The sequence below is a fragment of the Athene noctua genome, chromosome 4 (genome assembly GCF_965140245.1).
Source record: "Athene noctua chromosome 4, bAthNoc1.hap1.1, whole genome shotgun sequence".
NCBI lineage: Eukaryota > Metazoa > Chordata > Aves > Strigiformes > Strigidae > Athene > Athene noctua.
In genome coordinates, this window is record NC_134040.1 from 71,187,003 (window position 1) to 71,212,826 (window position 25,824).

Here is a 25,824-nt window from a genome sequence, read left to right on the forward strand (position 1 = left end):
CTTAAATCATGTTATGAAGCAAGCTTTGGTAAAATTTTTAATGCTGGTGTCTTCCACATGGTACAACCTAAAACAACACTTCTGGACTTGAAAGATATTCTTAACTAACTTTTATCAAATCCTATACCAGATACTGGCTTCCATTCAACTTTCTGTAGACTTTCAGACTGATTTGAGATAAATTAAAGATTAATCCTTGATCTTCCTGAGCACAGGAAAACCATATGTGATTTTTCCTCTATCAGCTACACTAGTGAAAAAAACTTTTGCTGCCAGCTAACCCGTATGGCATTAGCAGAATACTGTTCAAGAATAAACAAAAATGTCAAAACACATAATTTGTTCGCTAGCAACGTTTTTTACACACATCTGCTTACAAAACAAAGAGTAAAACACATTAAACATGTAACTAAAATAGTTGTCTTATGAGGGCAACAAATACAAGCTCTGTCCAGCAAAGGACCCAAAGCAGCTAAACCTGAGCTGCACAGGAACGTGTTTGCAGGTGGGTGTTTGCAGTGGGCAACTCCCTGCTGCGGCCCCCCAGCTGCCACCCTGACCTGTTCCCCAGGGAGGGTTGCTGCTTGCCGGGGGCTCAGATCAGGACATTCTGGAAAGACTGCTGTAGACTATTACCCTCTGCTGCTCTTCCACACTGGCACCAATGACGATGCCAGGGGCATCAAGCATTGACTGCATTGCTCTGGGGTATGATGCAGGGGTGTGTGAGGGGTGTCAAGGGCAGGAGAACTCAGGCAGTTTTCTCCCTAATCCTTACAGAAAGGTGGTGTGAGGAGGCGTAAACAGATCCCACAAGTCAACAATTTACTGTGCAGTTGGTGTGGGCAACGGGGTTATGGTTTTCATATGATCATGGGATGCTCTACAAGGATAGAAGATTGTTTTGCAGAGATGGTGTTCATCTAAGTGGGGAAAAAACATTTTTGCCAACAGGATGGCCAATTCAGTAATGAGAGACTCAGACTAGGAATAACAGGAGAGGATGATCAACAATCAAGTGAGGATGAGAAAGACCAGATTGGAAATCGAAGAGTATAGAGCCACATGAATAAGAGAAACCTTGTAAGCAAAAAAACAGGGCTGTAGGGGTCCCCACCCCAACTGTGTCCACATACATAGGGAAATGCCTACCAGACAGAATTTTGGGGAAAGGTCTCCTACATTTTGTGGGAAATCAGTATACTTTTGTACCTCTCCAGAGCCTGGATGCTAATGCACACAGCATAGGGAACAGGAGGAATTAAGAGGTCTGCATGCAGTTGGACCTCACTGGGATCACAAAAGACATGTGTAGGATAACTCACACAAACATGAAGGGGAACAGATGTTCCTAATAGTGTATCTGCAGCATAAGGAGGACTACAGAATATGGTTGCCTGCTGCTAAATGCTAATGGCAATCTGTCACAAAGGGTATGAGGAAGGCAAATACACTGAATGTCTTCTTCATCTCTCTCTTTACTGATAAAGCCATCCCTCAGCGATCCCAGGCCCCTGAGATCAGTCAGAAAGCCTGGAGTAAGGTAGATTCCCCCTCAATAGGGAAGGATCAGGTCAGGAAACATTTATACAAACTGGACACACACAGATCCATGGGCCATAATGAAATGCACCCACATGTACTGAGGGATCTGGCTGATGTCACTGTGAGATGACTCAGTCATTGAAAGATCATGAAAGAGCATAGTGATCGAGGTGGGGAGCAAATTTTGAGAACTGGAAGAAAGTAAACATTGCCCCTACTTTCAAAAAGGCCAAGGAGGATCCAGGAAACTGCGGGTCAGTCACAGCCTTACCTCAATCCCTGGAAAGGGAATTGAGAAACTAATCCTGAAAACCATAGCCAAACACAAGGACAAGAAGGTGTTTGGAAGTAATGAGCATGGATATATAAAGGGGAAATTATGCCTGACCAACCTGATAGCCTTTCACAATGAGAAGGCTGGTCCAATGGACAAGGAGAAAATACTGAACACTGCCTAACTTGACTTTAATAATGCTTCCATTTCTGTCTCCCATTGTCTCCTCCCTGATAAAACTGAGGAAACACAAAATAGATAAATGGAGACCGAGGTGAACAGAAAACTGGCTGAACTGCTGGGCTCAAAGCCTATGCACCTTCAGCAAGTTAACAGATAATATTATCTATTAAAGATAATACAAAACTAAGAGTAGTTGATACACCAGAGGGTTGGGTTCCCATTCAGAGGGACCTTGACAGGCAGAGAAATGGGCCAACAGTAACCTCATGAAGTTTAGCAAAGAGAAATACGAAGTCCTGCACCTGGCAGGAATAGTGCCATGCACATTGGCAAAAGAGCATGTGAGAGACAACAAGTTGGCTGTGAGCCAGCAGTGTGTCCTCACAGAAAAGAAGGCCAACAACCACCTGGGCTGCATTAGGAAGACTATCACCAGCAGATTGAGGGAGGTGAACCTTCTCTCTACTCAGAACTGGTCAGCCATCCTGAATGCTGGGACCAGTCCTGGGCTCCCTAGTACAAGAGAGTCATAAGCTTACCGGAGCAAGTCCAGCAAAAGGTCATAAAAGTAATTAAAGGACTGGAGAAGAGGCTAAGAGAGATGGGGGTCTTGAGAAGAGAAGGCTCAGAGGGATCCTACCCATGTTTATAAAAACCTGATGAGGGGCAGAGTAAGGCAAAACCAGACTATTCTCAGTGGCATCCAGTAAAAGGATAACATGCAACGAGCATAAATTAAATACAAGACATCCCATTTAAACTTTTTTTTTTTTTTTCTTGTGAGGGTGATCAACAAATAGTACAGGTTGCCCAAGATGGTTGCAGAGTCTCCATTCTTGGAGATATTCAAAACCCAACTGGATATAGTCCTGGGCAATGTGCTCTAAGTGACCCTGCTTTGACCAGGGGCTTGGACAATCTCCAGAGGTCCCTTTCAACTTCAAAAGTTTTGTCATTCTGTAAACTGTTTTATTTAACTTGTCTCTGTGAAAATAAATTGAAAAGAGGTTAAATTAATCACCCATGAAATCTCATCTTCACAATGCGTGAAAAAATACAATCAACCTTATTGTGCTTTAGCTAGTGTAAAAAGAATAAAAATGTTATAGCTGAAAGCTAGCAACATATAGTAACCCTGACCCTAATGAACACCAACATGTCTTATAGCCTCTTTGATATTAGTGGCAAGACTTTATAACCCTATATTAAAAGCAACGGAAGAAATTCAGATACTCTGATCCAATTCATTGTAGAAACCATGAAATATTCCATAATAATTCCTGCTTCTACTTCTTCTAGCTTTCCTTGAAAAAGTAAAATTTACATAAATACATAACTTCAGGCAGATATTCACATGTGATATTTAAAATGGATTAACAAAGATTACATTAAAGGTATTTTCTTTCATAATGGAAATATATACTTAAAACTAAAACACTGACCACTCAGAAAAATTTGTTAGCATGCACTCTAAAAATGTGAAACAACTGCATGGTATTCAGTGGTATGGTATTTCATGGCATTTCGCACCAATAGTTATGTGGGAATTCATGGCTTTATGACAGCATGACCCAAAGAACTGTTCCACTGCATGTGGAGAAATCAACCCATGGAGTAAGTTTTATAACTCATGAAACAAAGAAGCACAGATAGATTGTAAATGAAAAGTCCAAAGAAATGTTTTACAGTCAATATATTTCTTAGGAAGAAAAAATCCATTAGCAGTTGAAATCCAATGTCTTCAAGACAGGAAATTAAGCTTTTATTTTTCCAGAAGCTTTTTATTTTCACAAGTTTGAATTTGAGTTTGTGAAAAGATGGGACTACAAATTGTATTTCAAATTCTCCACCTACCTATTTCCTTAGGAAACAATTAAACAGCACATGCCTATTTTATTCACTGACAAGAACACACGTTAAATATACAGTGGATTTCTGAACATATGTACCCTTACAAAGGCAGGCTGCATGTTTATAGATACATGGGTATCTTTTGTGTTCATGTTGCTAAGGAAACAAACTTCTGTGGCAAACATACGACTACAAAGACATTCTAGTTCTTAAACAGGGTATGTATCTTTTTCTTTTATAAAACAAGGAAAAAAAGCTAGTCTATCGGGTTACAGAAGAGCTCTCAACAGTCAAGAACATGTGAAGCTAACAAAATTGTAATGTCTGAAATACAAAGACTTTCCATTCCATAGTGTTTCTGTACTTAGATGTAACTTCGAAGGCTAGCCCAGAAGGTAGGAGATTACAGCGTAAAGTTAGGATATTATTAATTTTGCATAAGCATGAAGATGAGACAGATAAACCTCACATCTTCTTTGATTTGTTGAAACTGCAAAATCTATAGGAAGCCTTCACTACTGAACTATTCATATCAGACAGTTGTTTATCAATGGCATACGATAAAATACCACAAAAATATACTATCCCATTTAAAGGAAGACAAAGCAAGTTTGCTATAAAGAATTGTGTTCTGAAAATTAATCTATCAGCGTACCCATTAAAAAGGGACAAATCAAACAACTATGCTACATGGATTTGAATTCATGTTTTCCTGTTGTTTCACAGGACATTACACAATCTCAATTGAATACCTGTATGTGTTTTATTTATCTTGGTCCATCTGCTCTGCAAATGTTCTTGCAAAGCAGTTTCCCATGGCAACATGAAATATCATATAGTCCCGGTCTTCTGTTGAAGTGCTTCTAACTGATCCACTCCTGAATTTCAAGCAGCATGTTTTTCCGCAGTACTTAAGTAAATAAATAAATGGGGCATTTCATCAAACCAAAAAAACACATGAATGAAGCAAATACCCATTAATAAAAACCCCTAACTAGGGGATTTATTTATTTTATTTTATTGGTTTTATAATTTAATTTTTGGAGACAATTACATTTAAATCATCTGAGGCAGAAGTGAGAGATCTGTTATAAAAAACCATGTCAATCCACTGGTAGTCTTTACTTGATCAAAATTTCAAATTCCTTATGTTACATGTAGCAAAACAAATTGTGCACAGTACAAGTTTTAAAGAATAAGGTTAAACTATGCTGGAAAGTAAGATCTGGAATGAAAAGCCCACAATGACTACTTACTACGGGACAACTTCCAACTATATATCATCACCTACAAATCATTAATAGCCCATCTAATTTTTTCTTCCTCGTGTTTATAATGATCAAAGAAATATATGTAAGAGGAAAATTTCTCAATATGTTTTCATGCCAGATCAAACACTAGTAACAGTGACTTCCTGAAAGTAACTTTTATTTTACCTGAGAACCCCTTCTCCCTATTTTAAGAAGCAGTAGAAATATACATTAATTTTTAAGTGAAGATCTTCTGAAAAACTCTTAAGCACTCAAAAAAAAGAACCCTCTGTAAATATTGTGTTAATCTTGTTACAATTTCACACAGAATCAGTGTACTCAAAAGTGTTGTTCAAACTGTAAATTAAACAAGAATTGTCTTAAGTTTGAAATTCAGTAGGTCAGTTTTTCTAAGTCTGATATCTGTATTTTAGATTTGTCTGTCCAACACCAGAAGCAGCAGGCAGAAACAAGCCCTATGGAGATTTAAAAGGTAATCAGACCTTCTGGGTCACTTCTAGAGCACCATACTTCATAGTAGAGAGCTACTATAAGAACTACTACATATTTATGCAGTCTTAGATCCACAGTAAGCAGCAGGATGAAATTGCCACACCATTTTTCTACCAGCACCACCTCCTTTCACCAATACATTTGCTTTGGTTTCCCCAGGCATTCTCTTTTGCTCATCTTGGAATTTGGTCCAAACAGGCTTTATAGATTGGACTAGGTTGCTGGTCTGTATGGTGACATTCTGTACAATAGTTCTGATATTTTTAGGTAGAACAGCTTCTTTACATGTCTTAGACATAAATGACACTACGGGCTAATGTAGCAAATGCAGCATTTCTACAGAGTACAGGACAGATCTACAACAGGAGGACTGTTGCATATGCAGCAGTTTAGTTTGCTTTACAAATATATGCAAATGTTGCTGGACAGATAAATACAAAATACAAATACAAGAGACCTCCACCTGCAAATAAGAGCACATGAAATATCTCTTTACAAAACCACCTGTAAGCTCACCTGGTACCTTCCCAATGATCGTCTGCTATCCAGTGGCCAAAGTACACCGCCTACAATTATTGCTAGACAGAACTTCTATCTATTTGTGGTAAAGCAATAGATGCATTTCATCATTACACTCTAAAAAACTTTATTCTGTATTTTTTTAACATGTCATTATAATATGCCCTTGAGTTTATGAGTGACAGGTTTATGATTTCTAACACATTTTATTTCTCAAGCAAAGTCAGGAAGTATCACCTCTAATACTAAGGTCACTGAGGTGACACTAAAAACCAGTAATTCAATTCCTTAACTGTATGAATCTAACCTTGTATGTGTTTTATAATTCTTTACTATACACAAAATGTCTGTCTTAAGAATGTAGATTGGTTTATAAGAAAATCAAATGTAAAAACTTTTCAGCCAAAACTACACTGAAGACTATAAAATGTACATTACTGCAAGTCTTCATCGAACCACAATTACTCTGTGATATGTCCATAGAAGGATTAGATTTTTACTAATTTTAAAATATCATAGTAAAAATATCAATGATAAAAATATCAGTAATAGTCAATTTCATTGCATGCAATAGATATACGTGAAATAAACTGGCTAAAAGCAGAGGACATTTTGAAAAATATTTTTCAAATATGCTACTTCAAAAGTAATAATCCAAACTAAAAATAAAACACAAATTCTTAAAGGAAAAACATCCTGCTTTTTCTGACAGTGTCTGAAAGACTATAAAGCCTTTAAATTATTAGAATCTATTCTAGAAATGGCTAAGCAGCCAGTACTGTACTCATTTATCCTTTGTCCTTTTAAGCTTTCAGGGTGCTGTGTAGCCATAGTAACTATGCCTTTTCTCTGTGAAATCCATTAGCTGGTTTCAGTCTGGGATTCAGTACTACCATAAAATAAAAGCCAAAGATTTTTTTTAAATTATGATTAAAAAAAGATTATTGGTGACAAGCATTTCTTTTAGAAGCAATTTCTGCATATTTATGCTTTATGTGTAACAGCAAAAGAAACCAAAAGGTTAAAAGGACATCAAGATTAACTTTTGATTGAAAATTAATTTTAAAGCTTGGTTAACATCAGGAATGACACAGTATCACCTCAAACTAGATCTCAGAACAAAACTAGCTCTCATTTGCATTAAGTCAATCAGTGCTGCTGGCTTGCCACCAACAAAACAGCTCACCAGAGGAGCTTTCAACCTCACCATCTCACTCCCCTTCTGACAACAGACTAAGGTGCAAGTATTAGACAGGGAGACCAGGATTTGCAGTGCAATTTGGACAAGCCCACACAGAAGATAAAACCCACCTTTGTTCCTACAGTATCTTTTGTGTGACAATACAGACTACAAATCTGTTGAGTCTATATTGTAGAAGAATTCTATCAAATGGAAAATTTTGGACTCATTCCATGTAGAAAATTTTGAAAGGGGGGCAGGTATTTCAGAGGACTAACACAAGCTTTGCCCAGTATCCTATTTGGCAACTTCAATGACAGCTAAGTCCTGACACTCATTACAGGTAAACTAAGCTAATGACATTGCCACTGTTTGCTCGAATCCTAACTACCAGAGGTTACACTTGGTAACTAAGAGGAGCTACATTTTTCTACAAGCAGGAAGGCATCAGCAAAGTGTTGAAATATATTCCACAATCCACTAATTTAAAAACAAAAATTCCTTGAGTCTTTGTACTGAGTACCACATTCCTTAACTAAAAATTTTCACTGCCTCCTCAGCTGTTTAACTGTTAGTTCAACTGCTAGTTCAAGTTCTGCTGATTCGATTTTATACTTCCATTCACTTCGGCATTGTATTAGAATCAAACATGATTCAAAGATGAAATATGTGCCATGGTAAGAAGCATGCCTGCTCAGGCTGAGGGAAAGGAGGATTATCACTAACAAGAGAAAATGAATACATACCAGCATTTTATTTCTGCTTTCTAGCTCCTGATTCTGCTATTGTCCTTCTTGTAATGAGCAACAAGACTGAATGGCAAGGCCATGTTCGTATAAGATCAAAAAAGATTACTTTTAAGAGGTCACCGAGATTGCAAAATGAGATCATCCTTGCATTCAACTGAAAAGAAAAAAAAGGAAAAAAAAATTTCACATTACCTGGGCCTAAAACTTCTACATTTTCCCCTGTAATACACAACTTGTAAAGTTCTGATTTCACTGAAGTTAATAGCAAAACTGCCATAAGCTTCAGCGGGGCAACGATTACTTCCTAGGTATCTTTATGACAAGGATGACGTAAGAGGAAATTAAAGGTCATGCTTCCTGTCACTACAGTAGAGGACAAAGTCATGGAATCACAGAGAAAGTCATGTCATCATACTTTCTACACCTGACTTGGCCAATGATTCAGTGAACTTCAGCTTGTACCTGATATAAATCAGAATGGCAGCATGTTTTAGAAGTCACAGTGTAAAGCTCAGTAATAGCCCCAAACCCTTCTGGGAGCTCAACACTCAAAGAAAGATTCACAAAATGCTTCTTTCCAAATATTCTCGGTGCTGTCCTTCAGACAAAAAACAGAACAAGGTCCACCTTTACTTCAAAACACAGTAAGCACATTGAGGAAGAGATGTTCTTAATGGTTAGAACATTTTCACAGGACACTAGAGATCCAGCCTAAGCATTAAGATACTCAAAGACACAAACCTTACTACTTAAACAAAATCAAAAAACCTCCTTTGCCGCTAGCAATGACTGTGATTTTATCTGCTCCAGCTATAGAACAGAGTACTTCTATCCATACCAGAAAACCAACCAGAAAAGTTGCAGATCTCATATAGTATAAACAGGTGTAGATGCTCTCAAAAGACTTAAGTGTTGCAACTTGGAATGCCTTGAAAAAACACCTGCAATGTTCTGTTCCCACAGGCTTCACATCAAAATATTGCACAGCATTCTCTCTGTACACACCTATTTAAGTAACTTTACCATTTACCTACAATTATTCCATGAAGTTTTTTTTCAAAATTCAGAAGCTATTGTTCTTTTTCTCATTGATCTTTTAATATTTTCCAATTTATATAATAAAACTAAAAGAGACACCAAAATATTAAGCTACGTATTTTCATAGCTTTAGTTTTCACTGCATTAAATTCTAGGAGATCAATGCCTTTAAAAGCCCCAAGAATATTCCACAAGCTTTAAATTATTAGGAAATGTAAGGCAAGCCTCTCTAAAACCTGTGGTACCCATTAAAATGAACTTGGAGGAGGACAAATTACCCGAAGTTTTATTTTCTTTGACATTAGCAAAAAAAATAACCTCACACAAATAAAACACCCATATAAGGTCTTCATCTGAGGAGGCTCTGTGAAGATATTTTCTATGTTCAAGAATTTTACTACTTTCACTTAAACCTCTCTCCTCACTCTCCATTCGAATACTCTGCAGTTGCCATAGTTACCATTTTACATGACCGTTCTGTGAGTAATGACCTCACATTCAATAAATCCCCAAAGGCTCCAAGTTTGGAAAATATTTCAAGATTTGTGCAGAAATTTTGCCATGAAATTTCCCTAAAAGATTGGCAGGTGCCAAGGCACATTCAAACAAATGTCTGTTTTTGAAGATTGGATATTTTATTTGCTGAACTGCAAACTTTCAGCCACAGTAAAAGTATAGGAACTGAATGAAGGTATAGGAACTGAAACCACTGCATGATACATTAATATTTTGACAATTTAGACATGTAATTTTAATTATCATTCAAATGGGTTTAAATCAGGTGATCCAACTGTAAGTAGATTTCCTCTTTCCAAATTCCAGTAAAATCACATGAAGAAAAATCCTAAAACATTCCTAAACCACAACATAGTAAGCAGAACCTGAGCCTTCCTACAGCATTTACAGATTAATATTCTTCACATGGTTTCAACATAGCTATCAGGAGCACAAAATAGACAAACAGAAATTATTCTCCTAAACTTGAAGGATGAAAAAACAAATCATAGTGATGACAATCTAAAAGTCAGGTGTCATGCCCATAACAGGTCACTGAATCATTAAACTACTGTCCTATAATGAACAAAAGTAGATACATTGGATTTCTGCATGAGGCCCACAGCCTTTCTCTTTCTCTTACGGATTATGGAATATTAAGAACTCTGGAGTAATTCCAAACTGTGTCTGAAATTGTTTAGGTAACAGACTACTGTCTATCGACTAATATGTAAAATTCAGGTACACATAGCATCTATCCAAGGAGTGGAACTTCCAAAAAGCAGAAATGAATCTGTGTTCACTGAACAAATTTTTGGATCCTTGGAGCCCTGATATAAGTTTCCAGATATGCAAAGAAAAACTCTTCTCCTTAATTTTCACTCAGGCGAAAGCATACACGTGCCTATGGAAACTGTCCTAACTTCCAGTTGTGTGATGGTTGCAGAAAAAATAATAAGGTAAAGATTCAGTAATTTGAAAGACCTTTTTTAATGAACTGGAACAAATTACATCCCATTCAGTTTGTTCTACTCAGTTAGATCACAGGCCTTACTTGCACGCAATTTTTCTTTTGTCTTTCGTACTCTCCAAATCAAAAGAAGACATGGTAAAATGACAAGAATCCATCTGGATTGTACTGGTATGATGCTAACAGGCAAAGGGACACAATGAAGTTATGAAAACATCATGTCCATCCACTTATTTGCATATGTATTATTTGAAAATCAGAATTTTAGTCGAAGTATCAGTAGCTCAACAGTTATTAGTACTAAGAATCCCAGTGCTTGAGACGGTTATTTTCATATTCATCTTGTGAAATCCTGTGATTTCATATGAAGAGTAACATCACCCACCCTGTCCTTTATCTCTTAAAACTGTACTCTTATGTGAAAATACTTGAATATTCCATCTTGGTTTTAACCTTAGAATAACAGTGACCAAAAAAAAAGCTATCTGTGACAATCCAGAACTTCGCAAGAGATACATTTATTTCCCTACTTAGTTTGGCATGTTTCTCACCTCTATATGGCCAAAAGTTTTTAAGCCACTCTTCTGATGACACTAACCCTGCTGATTTCAGTTTTTTTCAGTGCAGAGAGATCAGCTAGAAGGGTTCTCTTTCAAACATTTCACACCCCGGCCTGGCATGAAAACAAGAGCACACTGGAAGATCAAGGGATGGTCTAGAGCCAGATAAAGCAGATGCAAGTACTTCCCATGAGCCTCAGAACTGAGGAAGCCAGGTTTCTGCATCTGTTGATTTTTTTAGGTGAATTATGCTAACACCATACTATCACCTTCTGCAAAATATCTTTGTCTCTATGCATTGTCTGCCACATTTGCATGTGTACTTAAAAATCCTTGCTCACACTAACAGCTACTATCAATCAAATTCTTCTAAAATCAACAATGGCTGTCCAAAGTGTTTGGTTCAAAGGGTTGTGGATTAGCAGCACCAAGTCCAACTGGAGGCCAGTCATCAAAGGCACACCCCAGGTGTCAATACAAGAGCAAATACTGTTCAACATGTTCATTAATAACCTGCAAGGTGAGACAGAGTGGACCTTCAGCAAGTTCACAGAAAATGCAAAACTAAGAGAAGTAGTTCATACACACAGAGTGTTGTGTGGCAATTCAGAGGAACCTCAACAGGCTAGAGAAAAGAGTAAACAGTAATCTCATTAAGTTCAACAAAGGGGAAGTGCAAAATCCTGTAGCTGTGGAGGAATAATGCCAGGCACCAGTACAGACCGGGGGCCAACTAGCTGGAAAGCAGCTTTTGTAGATGGACCCGAGGGTCTTGGCGGACAAGCTGACCGTGAGCCAGCAATGTGCCTTCAAAGCAAAGACCCACAGCAACTTGGCAACGTCAGCAGGAGGTCAAGGGAGGTGCTCCTTTCGCTCTGTTCAGAACCAGTGAGAAACATCTGGAGTGCTGGATCCAGTCCTGAGCTCCCCAGTATGAGAGACATGGGCATAGTGAAGCAAGTCTAGCAAAGGGCCATGAAGACGATTAAGGGACTGGAGCATCTTTTGCATGAGAAGCTGAGAGAGATAGGGACATTCAGCATGGAGAAGAGAAGGCTCAAGGGGATCTTATCCATATTTATAAATACTTGATGTGAGGCATAAAAGGAAAACAGAGCCAGGCTCTTGCCGGTGGTACCCACTCACAGGACACAGGGAAATGGGCACAAACTGAAATACAGGAAGTTCCAGTTAAACATGAGAAAAACATTCAACATCTTAAAATGTACCCAGGTTGCTTGTGGAGTCTTCATCCTCGCATGTATATGATGAAAAAATGACTTGACACAACCCTGTGCAATCTACTCTAGGTGACCCTGCTGTAAGTCGGGAAGTTGTGCCAGACAATCCCCAGAGGTCCCTTCCGACCCCAACTATTCTGTGAATCTGCAGAGAACTAAGATCTCTGGCTTTAAGACAGGGAATCCATCTGAGGTTCTCCCCTACATTGAGAATTAACATGCCTACACAGTATTTTGTTACGATCCACTATGCTGTTGCATGGTGTCAACTTTATGAGCAAGTATTATATTCTCATTACTGTCTGATTGTCTCTTGCTTTGAAAGTAACAGTTCTCATTCATCAGCACAACTAATTGTCAAAAAAATACTAAAAAAAAACAGGGAAGGAGGTTTATAAGAATGGGTATTCTGTGGTGTGGTTTTCAATTGCCTTTCAATAAAATTATTTCATAATGTGATCACTTGGATTTTAGTGTGCAGACTTTTCAAACTACCAGCTGTTTTCCTAGTCCTGGTAAATTTTGCCTTTAAGAAATCCCAATCCCAACCACCCTCATTCACTATACAAAATACACATTGCATGTCACTCAAAATATGAAAAGAAGTTTCTAAGTTTGTAATTCTCTATGGACTGAACTGTACCTCTCATTTCATATATCCCACTTATGAGAAGATTGTTTTACAATTTAAATGTTACGTTAGTCATCCATAACCTCCTTTTGTGTTCTGTTTTGATGCTTTGTGAATAGAATATTCATACAGCATTTAAATTAATATTCAATCGAAGAAAACTCAGTTCTGCATAGCTCATGAGTTTGAGAATTCCTAGTACCTAGCTGTCAAGAAATATTCACCAAGCTGTCACACGGAAGTACTAAATGAGAAAAATAGTACTATACATACCTTTCTGTCCCCAAATACTGTCTGCCATTACAGACCCTCATGCCTTACAGTCACAGGGAGCCATTCTACCTCTGCTTGAAACATTTCCTCCCACCTATGAATCCAGCTAGATTTTTTTTCTCAATTAAAATAATCACCTTTTTTTTTTTTTAATGCTGCATTAATTTTAACCTAGGTCTCTTCCATGCTATGAGTTACAAGGAGGCTGCTCAAATGATCATTTGTCTAGTATTAAGGAAGAAAGTAACAGCAGAATAAAAAAAGGGAGGGTTCTTGGCATATTACTGACTCTGAAGTGTTTACGAACCTACATCCTCAGAAATCAAAACAAAGTGTAAGACTTGATGAAGGATACATGACCAGTGACAGTGCACATAAACTTTACCAGGTCACAGAGGATCTGGTGGTTGTATCCTTATGTCAATGAAATACACCGGGGATATTTAAAGAGTAAGGTAGAGGTATGATAACATAGCCTTTGGCCTCTATACTATGATTTTTGCAGAGAAGAAATAAGATTTGTTGTCCATGATGGTGCTGCTCAGAAGTAGAACTGGCACATTTAGATGACTATCCTAGTGCACCTCACAGCTAAACCAATGAAGTCTTACTTAACAACCTAAGGAAGGTACTGCTGGAGTTCCCGCACATTTAAGATGCACTTATTGCCTTAAAGTTGGAGCAAAAAGTGTATATTAGTGCCTCAGGTAATTCAATTTCTGGAACAGGAGAAACATACAAAGCACAGTTTTACCACTGCTAGACTCTCTGACTTAACATTTGCAGTCTACATTTCAGTATATTCTCAAAATTCCCATTGCACAAAATATTTATTTTCTTTGCTAGAGACAATGTCTTATTACGTCTTTACATCAATTAAACCCAACCCCAAAACTAAAACTCCCCTAGAAAATTTGTGCAACATATTTGCCAGACAATATGCATACCCTGAATTCCCACAGAGGATGGCTAGTGTTAAGAAAAATGTGAAGAAAGAATTTGCCATCGGATCAAAAGCATTTTTATCTTAAACTTTTATTTTCCCCGTTCTCAGGAAAAGAGCCAAAAAACAAAGCCCAGCTCCATTTTACTTATGCACAAAGTAAATCTCAGAATTTATTCCTAGTAAATAGTCATGGAATACCAGCATTTCAAACCACTGCTACATTGCATATATTCTACATTTCATAAACTCAAGTTACAATTTAGCTACTCAAAACATGACAATACAATTGTCAGTTTGTCTCTTTAAAGATTTTCCTGTAGCTGTCTTCTGAAGACCAAGAGGGCTTCAGCAGAATTTTTAAAGGGTGTTAAAATCTAAAAAAAGACAAAAGGTAAGCTCTGCAATTTAAACAAAGACTGGCGCTTGTTTCTCTGCTTCCTGCATAAGTGTGCTATCGAACACTGTAATGGCCTATCAAATTTACTACAGCTTTAAGTGGATCTACCGGTACTGTTGCTTTAAGCTGAAGTCATTAAGTACAATAAAAGGGCCTCTAAATTGATGTAGTATGTTCTTCTTGAAAATGAGCTAGAACGGTGTCTTGGAATGAAGAAATTTGGTTCTAAAGTGTAAGCAGAATGAAACGGTTTGCACACAGCCATCTTCCCCTGTGCCCCATTCCTGCACAGCAACTAATGGGGCACCCACAGACATACAGCCCTGCCTGCTTCTCAAAAGCCCACCTTACTGCCCCTTTTATGCCTTCCTAGCAGCTCTCACAGTCTCCAACTACCTGCTCCACCCAGCACTACAAAAGCCTCACCCCGAGGCAAATCTGGGGAACTGCTTACTAGGACAGAGCAATCCCCCCCTTCCTCCCCAAGATTTCTACCCAAAACAGTTTTTAACACCTGGAAGGCAGCCCTCTTCCACATTACTCCAGCTATGCCTCTTTCAGCAGAAGAGGATGCAGAGCAGGGAATAAACTGGAAACACCATCCATCACACATGAAGACTCTTCTGTGATTATGTAGATAACATCTCTACAGATGTGCTATTTTGGAATGACTTCGGGTTAAGTTCTTATGAGAAACATTCCATTTCTATAGATTCCGTCCCACTATCTAAATAACATTTGTTCTCTGCTACTTTCTCATGTTTTTCCAATACCCTTCGCCTCACTGCATCTGGCTAACATAATCTTAAGGATCCCATAGTGAAAGCTGGGAGGCTTTTGTCATTAATTACTTTAGACATCAAATTCTGCATCTCAAAGTTCAGCATCTCAAAGATCACTGTGCTGTACTTAAGTAAATATCCCCAAGACACATCATCAAGCATATTTTCCATGTCATCTGTAGAGGCTGAAAATTGGCTTCCTATTATAGTTCACTTAAAATGGAACTGAATTGAGAAAGGAAATGATCATCTTATTCCAGGTCCCAGCTGAGATGTCAAACCACAGAGAAAAAAAATTAGACCCTCCAGAAAAGAAAAAACAACCACAACATCAAGAAACCACCCACCCACTACCATTTGCCACTAAGGCAAACCTACCCAGAATGTTAATAGAAAAGGCCTATAGAGTCTATGAGCTAAAGTATGCTTCTGGCCTGCAAGGCAGTCCAGTCAACAGACCATGAAAACAAATGCAACAGTGAGTGCATACATGCCCATATGGGTGTCGGTTTTCATGACTGTGTGGCTGCATCTGTGATGCAATCAAACATTGGTAGATCTTGTCTAATTCTTAGAGCTGCCATCAGGTGTCTTCTAGTTAAAGAGGAATTCACTGACCACAGTAAACACTTTCCAAAATATAGCAGATTTTTTTGTTTCAAAATTTGAAAGTGTCTCTCCAACTGTTAGGAATATCCTTATTTTATCCAAATTCTATTGGTGTGATCAAAAAAAAGAATGATAGCATGAGACTATTAAACTGCTTCAAGTATGAGAAAGAGTATACTACATCCAAAAATGATGTTTTAACTCGGCGTTTCCCGGAAGACCCAGTATTGCTAACCGTCCCTCAGAAAAATCACTGCTAACTAAGGAAAAGGAAAGTTGAAGATGTAAACAAGGAAAAAAGTAATAAATACCTTTCCCTTTGAATGTCCCAGATGGACGTTTGACAATAATGCCTACCCCTATAACTACTTTCTATTGATTGAACAATTAAAAAAATAATAATAAATTGAAAACCACTCATAAGTAAGATCATAGCTGGAGTTCTAGCTATTTATGCTAAGGTCAATGATGTCTATGAGAGTGTAAATTTTGTCTTCTGCTCTGTAGCTGGCATAGTATTGAGTGCCAGGTTTCAGTCCACAGCTTTAGGCAATCAGTGGTCTAGCTTAGGTATAGGTACAAGACTGTAATAAACAAATGCTCTGAAATAAACAAACATAACTCCACTTCAAAAGCAAAGTAGAACTGCCTGCCCCAGGAGACAGGTTTATCTGTGCAAAACCTTTTTTTAGTTTTCTAGTTGTGAAATGCTCTATGCATATACTCCTGACCTATCTAGAAATCATCAGAACTCTCACAAGCATTTATGAACTCAGTCTTCCAACATAAGCATAGTGCAAAACCAAAAACCAAGTCTTCTCTATCAATGACAAGAGCAAAGTCAGTGCACAAGCCTCTTTCCTAAGGAAAAAAAAGGCAATAATAAACCACAGACAGATGTTAGTCACCTGGCAGACTAACATCCTCAACTATTACAGTGATATGTTTGCAGACTACAATGCACAGTTCAATTGACAACACAGCTTTAATACTAAACACAGAGTCGAAATCTGCAAGTCATAAATAGATACTGAATGAAGAACTAACCTGTTAAAAGACAGAGTAAATGGAAGGACTAACAAATCAGGTTCTGGGTCCTGTTTAATCTAACTACTGTTTCTAGCTATCTTCATACACAAAGGATAACTAATGACAACTTCGAACTACCAACATTTATGTCAATAAGAAACAAGACAAATCTAAGGATATTAATTGCTAATACAACTTTTTTTTTTAAATGTAGACAATAGACTGACTGACTTGTCATGACAAAACCAAAATCTCACATATAGCTTGTTGTGACTTAATGAATCCCCAATGAAATAAAATGAAAACGGATGCATCCTCATCTAAAAGGTAGCTAGTATTTGATGGCACAGTCTTGGCACAGTCCAACAGTTTCTCTTGTCCTCCTCTTGCTTCTGTTATCTGCCAAGGACCTCATTTTATGGTGTATAGATTTCTTCAGGGCACTTTTTTTTTTTTTAAATTTCTATTCATTGAGATCCGTGTTTTAATTATCACAGAAGCAAGAGCTCCAGAACTTCACTTCTTGCTCCTTTGCGAGTTTAAAAAAAATAAAGACAGTATCTATAATTGGGTTTTTTGCTGCCTGGTTGATTAGATTCATAAACATACTGTATGGGGAGGCAAACTCTCACAGGACTAGTCTAATTAAGAAGTCAAATTGCTATGCTGATTACAGACACTCTTCATGAACTTTAAAATCAATAGTTCTGAAAGTAATCTCAGATCTTGTGCATCGTTTCAGGAAACAATTATGCTTTCTGGTTTTATCAGAGTATAACAATTTTCATGTCAGAAAAACTTAACATTGGGATTTTTTTTAAATTTGCTTTCTAAAAGCATAGCTGCCATCACTTTACTCACATATTTGCCATCACACTTCTCAACTGGAAAAAAAAAAAAAATCAGTGCTGTGAAATATTCTCAGAGTTTTGTGATGTAGATTCTGACTTGATATTTCAGAATAAAAATATTGAGGTTATATTTAGGGAAATCATAATGATCAAGTCAAATATGTAGGAGATCAACCTGCTGAGGGAGCTCGTTTCCTACCTCATTAACCTACTGAGGACTGGTTAAAGGCTTAAGATAAAGGGCTAATTTAGAAAAATTCTGCTTTCTTAAAGTAAAGAGATCATTCATGATCCAATGTTTCTTTAGCCCTATCTTTCAGGCTTGTACTAAGCACCTAGGCTAGTGGAGAGCTTAGCAATTTTTCAAGTAGTGAAAAATTTCCCAGAAGAGACAGAATTATGAAAAAGAGCAAGTTTTGACATTTAAAACTTCTAACATTTCCACAAACGCTACTGTGGCAGCAATCAAAATCATTGAGAGTATCTGATTAGCACAACAATTCATGGACTAATTATCACTAATGTCACTCCCCAATTTCTAATTCTTTTGAGAACAGGGGTGTATTCACAAGAAAAAATCCACTGGATAGCTGTAAGCAGGGAAATTAGCAAATAAGGTAGGAGATGGCAATTTACAATTATAACTACAGACATGCAAACATCTACTTTTCGGTTCACCAAAAAGATAAATATAGACCATTTTTGCTCAGTTAGGACAAAAACATTAAAAACTTCTGGTTAACCAAGAAAATACAAAAAGTTACATCCTCTCAAAGTGTTTCTTGAACCTTAGTATGGTATGTTTCAGTTTTTTAACATGGAAGAGTATCTTTTTGACTCGGGTTTTCCTTCCTCAGAAAAATGTAAGCAGTTTTCTTGTTGAATGAACAAATTACCAAAGACAGAAAACATGTCTAGTTTCAGTCAACTCAAATATGAATCCTGTGAAAAAGTTATCCCTACCCATTAATCCTGCACAGCTACTGACTTTTGGAGTTTTCTCAATTTATTTTTTGTGTACATTCCAACTTTGTCAATGTAGCCATTAAAGGGAGAAGTGTCAAGCCTTAGACCTATTTGTGCATTTAAATTTTGTTTGGCTTTTCTAAAATTATTTTTGTTGTCATTTTGTTTGCTGCTTGTTAATAAATATAACTATACCTACTGGTTGATGTAGGCTCATTAATACTGGTTCACTGCACTGGTTTCTCAGTTGAGCACTCCAGTACTTTCTACTGAATTAATAAGGGTTTACTAGGAAAATTTCTTCACCATCTTACCTAAATCCCCATGCCAGTACTTCTCATATCACATTATGATTGCAGAAATCTCTTATTTACAAATTCTCTATGTACCAAATGTTAAAACAGGAAAGGAGTTGTCATTATTTCCAATAAGGAGAAAAATTTCCAAGTATGCAGATTACAGGTCATTTTTATGCCTATATGGAAAAAAAAAACCCTCATATAATAAATACTTCACTTTCATGCTATGTCTTAGAACTCCATACTAAGTTTGATAGACAAGTAATAAAATAAACAAGAACTAGCAGGCAGTCCCTTATCACACCAGCTAAGCTTTTCTTCTAAACGGTACAAATCTGCATCAATCAGATATTCCATTATAACAGTAGCACTAAATGATAACTATAATATGCAGAATTAGATGCTCACCAATCTACAACAAGTTCAAGTTCAGCCTGTACGATTTTCACTATTCACCATGCTTAAAATTCACAATTTTTAACAAACTTTTCCCACTTCATAACTATTTGTAAAGCCAAGATTTCAGTATTTTGTAACAGTTTTGTAAAATCAAGCCTACCTAGAAGCAACATCACTGTCTCATGAGGAACTTACTGCATATTTCCTGCACTCCTTATCCTTAAAATTCTCTTAATCTGCTTGGAATAAAATACTCTACAGCTATGAAGCCAAAACTCTACCATGAAATTACATCGAATAAGCATAAATACAAAAACTTATTCAATATTACATAGACTGCTGACAAAATAAGGAGAGCTGAAGCCTGAATGGCAGGCATCTCAATCAAGAAAAAGTCACTGAATTCAGACATCCCTCAAGAATACTCATCTGTTTGAGGGAGCTGAAGACAAAGTACCATAGTTTGGGAACAGAAAGTCTAAAATGCACACAGCTGAACACACATAAATTTAGCCTCAACAACCATTTTAGAAGCCAGGGAATTGGACTAGAATGTAAATGCACTGATCACACAGGTTTTATGGCACACAGTTCCAAGGCATTAAGATTAACTCTGATGTGGTGCCTACAGTCTTCCAGCAGTGTAAGACTGCGGGCAGTAATACTCACCTTTCTCCCTGTGTCCCACCTGGCTCCTCTAAGCCTAACTAGGGTACTTACAACCTGTGGTTGGTCCTATCATTTGATTATATGATTATAATCACTTAAGAGAGAAACCTCTTGTTACCAAGACTACTGATCAAGTTAAGGACCATATAAAAGCTGAGTATTATTATTGTTTTCATTTACTATACAAAAAAGACTCATAGATCTTATACATACGGTTTTTAAAATCATCATCAGTGCTTCCTCGTCTCACGTTTAAGATTACTTTTCTCCCATATAAGAAAGCAAAACAATCCTACCATTCAATATAACAATTATCAGTGCAATAAGTAGAATTAGCTGTCTAATTTCAAGCAAAATTAATTCAGCAGATCTCTTTCTGAATTATTTACCAAGTGGTAGTTCCATAAAGCTCATCTACAATCCTAGATGGGAAAAGCATTTCCATAACTAAACCCTATGAATTTCACCAGTGTTGCAGGAAAAAAAATAAAAAATACTGCTGCTGAAAAGCTGATTTTAGTTATGGATAAAGATCTACTTACATACAAAAAAAATCAGAAGTTTCTCAGTAAATATCTTAGTTGAATGTTTTTTCCATTTTTACCAATATTATCACTTTAAACTGAGACTAAAAAAAAACCCCAAACCTATCAAAAGTATCATGCTTCAAAAAAGTGTTCTATTACATCACAAAAAAAAAAAAAAAAAATGAAAGTAAGTAGCTAACAGCACAATAGCATCCTATTCTTGGAACTGAGCAATTTTTTGAATTTTAAATAGTTACAATGTAGTACACATAACCTAGATGAGAGGTGGAGGAAAACCACCATTGATTCTCTATCCTCTCAATAAGTAATTGGACCCAGGAGCTGAATAGTACAGATTAGCATAAAAATACTAGACAATTATTACTAGCTGTAATGTAACATTCTGAATGGACAATACTCTGAACAAATACATCCAGAGTTAAGTAGAGCATGGAGGCCAACATATGTCTGAATAAAAAGAGCTAGAGACTCCTGTTAATTTCAATTAGTGATGCAATTCACTCTCACATTGTACATTCTTCAGAGACCTGTACTTTTTCAGCATGACGACAAGATTACAGTAAAGAAGAGCTCTGAAGATGTCCACAGTGCATATATTTTTTTCCCCACCAAGGCAAGAGTTTGTGTTCAGAAAGAAAATGGATAATTAGTTGTGACGGAATAGGGACAAACTTTAAGTATCCTGTAATTATTGCCTGGTTCCTGTGAAATGCCACATATTGTAGACCAGCTATAAAAGGCTTGGAACTCGATACACTGTTGTTTCAATGGAATGACAACAGGGTATTAAGTTGAAGGAAGTTTTCTTAGTAGATAGTCTCAGCTCTCAGGTGTCTGCATTAAGGGTCCGGGGACTATTTGGCCTTTGACTGAATTTCGGTAAAGGAAGATTTCAGTAGATCATTCAGTATTCTTGGATCCAAATGCATGAACTCAAAGTAGGTTTGTATTATCAATGCTTTAGCAGAATGATAGCGCTGACCACCTATCACTAAAAGAGATCAGAGAGGCAATGATGGAAGAAAATACAGTTATAATAGCAAATACCCATGAATATCAGGCAAATTTCACACTGGGACACAAGGCAGAGGAGAAACTTTTAGCCCTACAATAATAATTTCATGGAGAGCTGGTTAGGGAAAACATTAGAAATGCAGTCCCAGACTTAGTATTGAATAGCATGCATTGTTCAACATTTTTCTATTGAAAAGCACGCTAATAACGCATTTAGATTCAATATCACTACAGGAGTTACAAAAGCCAGAAAATCCACCACAGTTGTATGCGACTTCCAAGAGGAAAATGACACAGAGAGAGACTATTAAAAATAAGATAAAAAGAACTGCTAAAAGAATTAAATCCCAGAGACATAATGTACACCACTGAAAGACACCGTACTAAAAACACAGTGCCAGCACCCATCACTTATTAAGAGGGGTTTGATTGAAAGTTAAAAGGAAACTGACTTGGAGAAACAGGCTAAGAGCACCTTTCAGAAAGAAAACAACAACAAAAATCCAGTCATTGAAAAGCTTAGGTTACGCTCAGATGAAGATAAAAAGAATAATACACTCTAGTGAATTACATAAATAAATACAAACAGGTTAAAAAAAAAAAAAAAGAGTTTGAGGAGTAACTCAAATAACAGCTACATACTAACTGCAACCCCATCCAGAGCTAGGCATCTGCTCAAAATTCTGTAGCACCAGATGATGATCAAAATACAAAGAAATACCCACAGAGGATAACAACATTTCAGTGATATACAAAAAAATAAAAAAAAAAAATCTTGTACTGATATTCACTATAGAAAGCAGAGGGAAAACCCCTGGAAGCAACACTATTTCTATTCCTTCATATCAACAGCAAGATTACTCCCTGCAGCTGATGAGCCAGTTTCTCCAGTTTGGAGAACCTCTCCCACTAACTAGCTTCAGCTTCTAACCATTTTAGATACAATCAACCTTCAGAAGATACTAAATCTGATTGGAAAGTAACACTCATGTTAACTAAGTCGGGCTTTTGTTCTGTTACTCATTTTAACTTTGTAGCATGGCTAAATACTGCCTTAGTTGTCCCAGTCTTAATAGAAGAAACAAGGGCTGCCACTCTCTATCTATAATATTATTCAGCATCCAGAGAGCCTAGAAACATCTACTGTGCTGAACTACTAACAGTGAATTGTGTAGATCAGGTGGAACTAGTGACAAGCTGACCTAGTTTGCCATAAAAGTCAGGCAACAGCAAGAAGAGGTGCAACTTAAATGGCTCTGATGACTACTGCCTTCCCAGAATCACTTCTTGGTCACTCATTAATATTCTATTAATTTTTTACCTACTACAAGTAATGCATCAGTGCAAAGCTCTTAAAAATATCGTTTGCCATTTTCTCATATTCTTAAATGCTTTATATCAAGACATATACTAGCTTCTGGTGGTTTTACTCTTGAAAACATTTGTCAGCTAAAACTAAAAATTCAGACAGTACCTGCTTTGCTGAAACATGGAATATGAAACGAAGAACAGTTGGCAAAGATCTAAGTTCTAAAATGTAATGAAAAAATATGACTAGTTATAAAATTGCATTTTTGCAGAAGGTAAAAAACGGTAAAAAACTGTCTCAATGCTAGGGGCAGGACTTTGTTTTAGGGAAAAACTAATGCAAAATTGCTTACATTGGTGTTCTCCTTCAAAGACTACTCCTGCTGACAAATGATACTTCAGCAAGAACATTCATGTCAGTCCCCCCTGTTTGCCAGCTTTCTAGCAATTTTGTCACATCTTTCTACTCCTGTTGCAAGTAAAGTCGTAAAATTTGATATCTGAATGTATAACTTAAATCAGACACCTATCTCATCCTTATAAGCACGCGGATATTTACTGCCGGATAACATAATGTCTCCTGTAGTCAATTGACTCAGTTTAATTATTTTCATGCAGTTACATGTTTCCTATTCGCATTTTTAAATAAAAATAACAGTGTTGACCTGTGCAAAGTAAGGGTTTTCTGAAAAACGCTCTAAATACTTGCGTGACCACAACGCTAAGGTGCAATCAACAGTGCTGTACTTTTCAACGGCTACATCTGAATTCCCTCTCTCCTGCCAGAACTAAGTGATACGCCAACAAGAAGAGTATCTCAAGAAACTCTGACATAGATGTAATACTGGCATTCACAAAATAGCTGTTACAAACAAGTCACTAATTTCTGATTGTACAATCAAATAAGCCTTCCACACACTTCCTTTATTTGGTTCAGGTTTCCCCCTACAAGTTAGTGACAAAGTCCAGAATGGTGAAAGATAATGAAGAAACAAATGTAAAGAAAAATATGTACACATAGGAGTATATCTCAGTGCTACACTGGTTTTGTGTCTGGATACAAGTAAACAAAACAAGCAAACAACCATCAGGAAAAAAAAAAATACACAGCAAAGCACAAAACCAACCAACCAACTAAAACAACCCCTAAAACTGAGTATTTCACACAAGGAAAAATATTATTTGAGATTCCAGAAAAAAAACAATAACAAAGCCAGGAAAAAAAAAAAAAAAACAACCCACACCAAAAAAAAACCCAGTATCAAGGGCAGTACTAGCATTCAAATCTGTGTAATAGAATATTTTTTAAAAATCTCACAGGTATGATCCAGTTTTTTCCCTCCATCAGGTTAAGGAGTCACCCAGGCATTATGGCCAAGACATTCTACATCCCCTGCCCACAGAAATGTGGTGAGGATCCTTCCAGTTCCACTGATTCAGCTTTTTCAGGCCAAGCTCACCACAAATATCTCAGAAAAGATTTTCAGACACACTTTTTAAATAAAAGGCTAGAATTATTTTTACACCTCAGAAGAGCTGTTTCTTTGCCAACACTGTTCTTTACCAGTCCTTACACTCAGCTCCCATAGTAACTCAAAACAAATACTGTGCATTTCCAGGTACATTCATTCTGGTTTGCTCTACTCGAAACTCGAAAGACTTTTCAATGTCTCAAACCTCAAATTCACTACATACGCTTACTACTATGATGTCTGACCAACAGATTTTTTTTTTTAAAAGTATTGAAAAAATAATCAATTGGTACACATAAAAGAAATTATAAAAAGATGTGGATCACAGCAATAAAGCAAGCAAATCAATGCAAGAGCCTGAGGCAAGAGAGACAGGCCCTCGTGATCACTTGACATTCAGTGCTCCACAGTGAACTGCAGAGATAGAACAGACAGGGGCTTGGTTGCAGCAAAGAGGCAGTTTAACATGTGGCTCCTTACCTACCTTTTAAATGTATTAGCCATCAAGTCTGCATTCATGTTTAGAGCTCACAAAAGCGTACAGCCAAGTGTAACCATACAGGTGAACTTACTAGTGCTGACACATCAAGTGGGGCAGACAACTTGGTATTTCAAGGAATGAGTTCAAGGTTAAAAGCTTCACTGTATACACCTCATTTTGCCTCTCTTCCGCATCCATCAACATAGAAAAATATTACACAGCATGTACTCACAGAAGAAGCAACACATTCCCAAAATCTATGCCACAGCTTGAGAGAGGATGTTAACAGTGAGATGAACCCTTCATAACACTATCAGAAACAACATAGGAGGGTGTATGTTGTGTGATCATCTTACAAATCAATTCTTTCAGAGTAAATATAATCTTCACGTAGTTTTCATATCAAGACTTAAGACAGGTAAGATGGACAAGTCCTAAACATAATGAGGGTTTTGTTTTTAAATGAAGCGCATTAAATAGAAACAAGTATATCATTGGTGTAACTGAACAGCTTCAGTACCAAGTTCTCATAACAAGTATTTGGGATGGAAAAGGAACAGCAACAAAAGATAGTTGATCTCTACATAACAACTCTGTCAGTATGAGAAAATGCATTTAAGTATTACACTTTAGTAGAAGGTTTTATTATAACAATGTAGAGATAGTAAAATACTTGCTGGATTTCTTTAATTCAATGTAAGCCTTTGTAGCACTAGCAGCAGAAAGCATAATAAAGCAGTATCATTAACTGCACGTGCAATCTGAGCTTATTTCCTTTGCTT

At 37.0% G+C, this 25,824-nt stretch overlaps 1 protein-coding gene across 3 annotated transcripts in view; it reads right to left on the reverse strand.

The window, feature by feature from the left end:
- The window catches only part of MARCHF1 (membrane associated ring-CH-type finger 1), a 254,111-nt gene that overhangs the window by 173,046 nt on the left and 55,241 nt on the right, over positions 1–25,824 (reverse strand). The window lies entirely within an intron of this gene.